General features: G+C 45.2%; 1 long non-coding RNA gene across 1 annotated transcript; it reads right to left on the bottom strand.

Annotated features, from left to right (window-relative positions):
* Positions 1-2,687: 2,687 nt before the first annotated feature.
* On the bottom strand, positions 2,688-6,827 carry 1700029B22Rik (RIKEN cDNA 1700029B22 gene). Its single transcript, NR_040531.1, has 5 exons — positions 6,725-6,827; positions 5,593-5,631; positions 4,743-4,865; positions 3,671-3,738; positions 2,688-3,051 (listed from the first exon to the last, which is right to left on the bottom strand). It is a non-coding gene; the product is annotated as an RIKEN cDNA 1700029B22 gene (long non-coding RNA).
* Between the last annotated feature and the right edge of the window lie 145 nt (positions 6,828-6,972).

The raw sequence follows: 6,972 nt of genomic DNA, 5'->3' as shown, positions 1-6,972 counted from the left end.
AGCTGTTATTTGAAGATAAGGGAAACCACAGTCGATGCCCTTCCTTGGTAATCTGATACAGTCTCGGAACTGTGAGAGACTACAGTCCAGGTTAGAGGCTCTGTAACTCAGCTGACCAGGAAACCAGCTGGCCTGTGAGCTCAGGGGTTGATGCAACTCTAGACATAGACAGATGCTTCCAGATGTATGAGAAGAGGACATGGTCCCTGAGAATGGATGTACAGATGACTGCTTTGATGGCAGAGGAACAACATACCCAACTTTGCCATGTCCCACCCATCCACTCCCTCTGCAAATCAAACTGCTTTTAGTTCTCCTGACCATACCAGCTCTCTTTGGCTCTCCTCCAAAGAGCATTTCCTCTCTGCCTGCCAAGTCCTCATTGTTGAGTTAGTGCAAATGTCTATAGACAACAGAGTCAAGGTCACCTTGGCATTAGGATGGAGCTTCCATCCCTAAGACTTCTGGGTACCATGAACAACCTCTGAGTACCCTTTCCTGGAATAAACCTTCCCCCGAAGGGTTCTGTGGTGATCTGAATGAGAAACACCCCCATAGGCTCATGTGCTTAAACAATTGGTCCCAAGTTGTTGTAACCGTTTGGGAAGGTCTTGGAATCCTTAGGAGCTGGAGCCTTGTTGGAGAAAGTGCGTCATTAGAGGTGGGCTTTAAGAGTTGATACCCTGCCCCACTCCAGTTCACTCTGTTTTTGTTTATCATTGAATACAAGATCTCTTAACCCCTGCTCTGGCATGGATGCCCCCTTTGGAACCAAAAGCTCAAGTAAACTCTTATTTATATGTTTCCTTGGCCATGGTGTTTTATCACAGCTACAGAAAAATCATAAATACAGGTCCTTAACTCTTAAGGTTTCCAGAGTCCTGGCTTAGTAGGAACTTCCACTCTTCCACCCCCTTGCCTCCTTCAACTCATCTGAACTAAGGCTGAACTGACTGTGGACACAACTGGAAAAGACCATAGGTCTGTTGATTTGCTCCTGCCTGGCTGGGGCCTGCACCAGAGTCTCCCAGCCTGGATTCTAGTTCTGGACCTGGCTTTAGCCTGCACTGTGTGGCAGCTTGACCTTCCCCTCCTCACCAGGGCTCTTTGCAGGGATGGCTGGATTTCTCACAGCTTAGTCACAGAGTATAAGATGGTCCCTGCTCTTGTCAATACACAATCCTTCCATCTTCCTTTTTCCTGCCTAAGGACTGCCCTCATCTCTTCAGGAAATTCCATCTCTAGTAAGAGATGATCGTGTGGCCTAACCCAAGCACTCAGCAGAAGTCAGAATCACCATTCTGGCTGATTGGACTTAAGGTTCTGTTCCTATCAAGCCAATCCCTGCCCCTTCCCATCATGCCTGGAACTCATGTCCTACAGCCCAAGGCTCTCAATTTACTTTGTACTGCTACCATATCTCAGCATTCCACATCCCACAACTATTTACTGAACAACCTCTGTGTGCCAGAAATCACATTGAAGGCAGGGAAATAAAGTCAAGATCATTAAAATGCCTGCTTTGTTAGAGCAGAAATGGTAGAAGTGAGGTCATAGCAACCAGTATTCCTAGAGACTTTTGCAAGGTGCTGGTTCTCCATCATGCTTCCCAATTGGACTCCTTGGAGAGCATCCAGATCTCCTGAAATCCTATCACAACAGTACCACTGGGAAGTGGGGATCTAGACATCAGCATCTTATAAAGCCCAGTGTGAAATCAGTGCTCCCCATTCTAATGACAGTGACCAGTTGAATCCTCAGATACAGAACCTGTAGGCCCAGGAGGCTACATCAATTCACAGGCATCAGTTAGTCTCTTCCTAAAATGGAAGCAATCCATTAAACTCATCAGTGATTTCAGAAATCTTCTGCAAGTCCAGCCTACAAGGTTTCTAAGAAGAACACAGCTGTGAGGCTGGGATGTTTTAGAAAAATGAAAGGGACAAAGTTTTCAAGGGGCCTTATGGTGGGCTGGGTGTGAAATGTCTGTTCAGGACCTATTAAATGCAGTAAGATGAAAAAGTTCCCCAGAGATGACAGGGACAATGGTAGGCATCATCCTTCCAAGAAACAGTCTGTTCTGTTCTGACAACTGAGTTGATGCTGTAAATGTGTGCAGACAACAGTGAGTCCCTTGGTGGCTCTTTTATTCACTTGATCTTTCCAACTGCCTCTTAACAGGGGCCATGTTGTTCACCCAAAACTTAGTGACCCCCCAGGGGTGGTAAGTTGTCAAATGGCAAGGGGCAGTATTTGAGAGAGAGCCAGTTGTGTGCATTTATTCTTAATTCCAATTTTCTGCATCACTCACCTTAGCGTCTTAACATCAACACCATGGAACTATTTACACCAAAGAAATGGGTCAGTACTGTACATCAGCCTTCGTTAAGCCCTCCACCAGCCCAAAGATAGAGTTGCCAAACAACATGGAAAACTCCCTGCTAAAATGGAATTTTCAATAAAAATGACCTATTCCCTACATTAAGTAAATGGAATATATCTAAAATTCAAATTAAATGGACTCCAATTTTTATGGTCAAACACAGTAGCTTCACTCAGAGAACTATTGTTAGCACACACATGCCTTCCCACCGTTCTAAAACACATCTTTATCATGATTACCTTTTCTCAAAATCCACAGAGCTTTCAACCATCAGACATCTAGTAACATGTTTAGGGGGAGCGTTGGGTTCTTAAACTGTTCCTTTATTAACTGCAGTGGTTAGTGGTAATTACCAGCTTGACAGAATCAAAATTACTTGGAATGTGGGCCTCTGGGCATAGCGGGAGGAAGACCTACCCACTAGGAATATGGTCCAGGAATGGAGTCTGGTGAAGAGACTTCTGAGTGCTTATGAGAGCACTCCAAGAAAACAGGACAAGAGTCTTGTGACCTCCATTTCTTCAAAACACCAGACTGTTCTTGGAATGTGGTTGTGTGCTCCTCCCAGGTGTCTTGGATAAGAGTGGGTTTACTTCAGGTTGCTCATTTCGGCTCGCTGCTGTTATTCTGTTATCTGGTTGAATGTTTAAACTATCCTTTGTGTGCCTCTGTGGAAAAACATGGTTTTTTGCCACATTACACAAGGTTTGTCTTTATTATGGTAAACAGCTTGAACTCATGTGAACATTAACCATACGAACTCCCTTAATCCTGACAACACAAGTAATCTGTTGCTCTGAATAATGTTGGCTGTTGCAGGGAACTCTTGTCTGCCTCATTTATCAGCTCCATCCTCCTTGGTCCCCCTGCCTCGGGAGCAGTGACACAACCCACTATGGCCATCATCATCCCTTGGGTGGGATCCTGGACTTTGTAGCCGGAGAACAGAAACTGAGAAACACCTTTGCATTTATATGCTCTCTTCTTTCTGACTCTGAATGGCATATGCCCAGCTGCTTAAAGCCCCTGCTGCCTTTCTTCCCCACCATGATAGACTATACCTTGAATTATGAGCTATAATGAACCCTTTCTCCTTTAAACTGTTTTTGAGTATTTTATCACAGAAATGGGAAAAGAAACTAAGACACTGGCCCTAATTTGAAGATGAATATTTGCCTTCTCAAGTCTCTTGATCCAGGAACTCATGTGTTCTAGTTAGGGTCATCATTGCTATGATGCAACACCATGACCAGAAGCAAGCTGAGAAGGACAGGCTTACACACCCACCTCATAGTCCATCATCGAAGGAAGTCAGGACAGGGACTCAAGCAGGTCAGAAAACTGGGGGCAGAAACCTGGGGGCCATAAAGAGGGTGCTGCTTATTGGCTTCCTTCTCATGGCTTGCTTAGCCTGCTTTCTTACAGAACCCAGGACCACTAGTCTAGGTATGGTCCCACCCACAATTAGGTGAGCCCTCCCACATCAATCATGAATTAAGGAAATGTCTTATAGGCTTGCCTACAGCCCCATTTTTTTTTTACTTTACATACCTATCAAAGTCCTCCCCTTCCCCCCATAGTCTCCCCTTCACATAGCCTCCTCTTCTCCTTCTTCTCTGAGAATGGGGAGGCCCCCAAACCAACCCACACTGGCACATCAAGTCACTGCAGTACTAGGTGCATCCTCTCCCACTGAGACCAGACAAGGCAGCCGAGTTAGGGAAAACAGGAGTTACAGGCAGGCAACAAGGTCAGGGACAGCCTCCCTCCAGTTGTTGCCTCCCCCCACATGAAGACAAAGCTGCATATTTCTACATAGGTGGGGCGGGCACTCAGTCCAGCCCATGTATGCTCTTTAAATGGTGGTTCAGTCTCTGAGAGCCCCCAAGAGTCCAGATTAGTTGACTCTGTTGATATTCTTGTGGAGTCCCTTTCCCCTTCCAGGTTCCTCAATCCTTCCCCCACCTCTTCCACAAGACTTACTAAGCCCCCTCTAATGCTTGACTATATGTCTATGCATCAGTTTCAGTCAGCTGCTGGGTGGAGCATCTCCAAGGACAGCTATGCTACGCTCCTGTGTGCAAGCATAACAGAGTATCATCAATATCTACAGACCCATTTTATGGAGGCATTTTCTCAATTGAGGCTCTCTCCTCTTAAACAACTCTAGCCTGTGTCAGCTGGATGGAAAACTAGCCATCACAATGCCTGCCTATACTTCAGGAAGGCATTACTCATGCCTTGTGCTGGATCTTAGAAGCACAAGAAATCAAAGGAAGACTACATTATTTTCCTATTGGTGTAATGAAACCCCACAACTAAGACAACTTATAATCGAAAGGGTTTATTGGGGGCTTACATTCCAGAGGAATCAGAGTCCATCTCCAGATGGTGGGAAAGCATGACAGCAGGCTGGCGTGACAGCAGGAGCAGCTGAGAGTTCACATCTCATACCACATGCAGCAGGTAGAGAGATAGTAAGCTGAGGAAGATGGAGCATAGCTTTTGAAACCCAGAAGCCTGCCCTCAGTGATACACTTCTTCTAGCAAGGCCACACCTCCTAATCCTCCCCCAACACTGCCAGTAAATGTGACACTGTATTCAGATGCTTAAGAATACAGGGAATATCCCACCCAAAACACCACAGAGACTCTCACAGGTGCCTTTGAGAAGAAGGTGAGGGACAATGTCTCCACTGAACCCATCAGGGCAAGGCTGGCAAGAAATCTTATGTAAAATCGTATTTGTGTATGAATCAATGTCAGAATGGGAACCCCGGGTTTCAGGAACCTATTGCTTAGTCTCTGATATGGCAGGTGTGCCTTGGGATCAGCCTTTAATCGTTTGGATGTGAAATGCCCCTCATAGTCTCACGTGTTTGAACACGCAGGCCCGAGGTGTGATGCTATCAGTGGTGGTGTTTAGGGAGGTTATAGAAACTCTGGGAGTGTGACCTAGATAGAAGAAGTCAGTTGCCAGGGCTGGGACTTGGTGATATCTATATCCTGGCTCCAGCCTGAACCCCCTACTTCCTGATCTGAGAAATTGCAACAGCAAAGAGTTCCCACCACCCTGGACTGGACTACTCCACCAAGCCTTTCTTGCTGTGATAAAACTGTGAGCCAAAAGAAACCCCTCTTCTCTCAAATTTCTTCTGTGCTTTGTTGTAGTAATGAGAAGAGTAATTGACATAAACTACAAGATCTACCAGAGGGAGTCGGGCTCAGGCCAGTGGCTTCAGGAACAACTGTGGATACAGAGGAGAGAGTCCTTTGGCTTGGTCATAAACACATATACATCTTAACAGCCATTATAAAATAACTTTAAAATATACTTAAACCAGTACCCCCCCCCAGAGCTTTTGTCTCTAGTTGCATATGTAGCAGAGGATGGCCTAGTCGGCCATCAATGGGAGGAGAGGCCCTTGGTCTTGCCAAGATTATATGCCTCAGTACAGGGGAATGCCAGGGTCAGGAAGCGGGAGTGGGTGGGTTGGGGAGCAGGGCAGGGGGAGGGTATAGGGGACTTTCAGAGAGGAAACTAGGAAAGGGGATAGCATTTGAAATGTAAATGAAGAAAATATCTAATAAAAATATATACTTAAAAGAAGTGTAAAATGAGAGGAGAGAATGATAATTATTATCCTAGAGCTAACTACATGCATATGAATGTATCATTCCTGCTTTGGATAGGTGACAGTTTCTTTCACAGTGCAAGGAAAGCTTTATATCAATAATTAGAGTGTGCCTGACATAAATATAGGAACTGCCATTCACTTTAAGGAAGTCAAAAGGTAGGGCTGGATGGCTCAGTGGCTAAGAACACTTGCTACTCTTGCAGAGGAGGATCCAGGTTCTCTTTCCTGCATCCACATGGCAGCTCACAACCATCTCTAACTCCCTCTCAGGGGATCTGTTACCTTCTTCTGACTTCTACAGGCATTGCATGCATGTGACACCCATACAAACACTCTGGCACACATGCATATACACAAAATTTAAAAATTAATAATAGAAAGATATGTTAAGAACAGAAGTAGCTCTTGCTCCTCTAACTCCCCTTACTCTCCTCTCTATTCTCTTCTCTCCTCTCACTCTCTTACTCTCTAGCCTTTCTTCTCTCTTTCTCTTTCCCCCTTCTCTCCTCTTGGCCATGGCTGGTCTCTCTCTTTTACTTTTCTCTTTCCCCCTGCCTTTCTATAATAAAGCTCTAAAATCATTAAAAAAAGAACAGAAGTAAATATTCATAATTTATTTAACCAAAAATATGGAAAGAAAATCTATGTGGTATTGTGAAAATAACAAGAAAAAACAATTCCCCTCCCCTCCTAAAAACCCCACCTTCAATAGGTACCAGTGCAAAGTCCTCTTCTTCATCCTATAACTGAGCAGCTGTACAGGCTCCCAGCCACACTCTGCCCAGTCTCTTCCTGGGCTCCAGTCTGCTGCCTGTTTCACTCCAAGGGTCATCTAACCCTTAGGTGCAGACTTCACAATGAGGCCTTGGCTAAGCCAGTTATGACACAGTAAGTGCTTTTAACTGTGTCTTGAGCTCCCATTAAACTGTCTCAGATACAAACTCCGGACAG

This window comes from Mus musculus, chromosome 7, assembly GCF_000001635.26.
Source record: "Mus musculus strain C57BL/6J chromosome 7, GRCm38.p6 C57BL/6J".
Taxonomy (NCBI): domain Eukaryota; kingdom Metazoa; phylum Chordata; class Mammalia; order Rodentia; family Muridae; genus Mus; species Mus musculus.
This window is presented reverse-complemented; position numbering and strand designations above follow the sequence as displayed.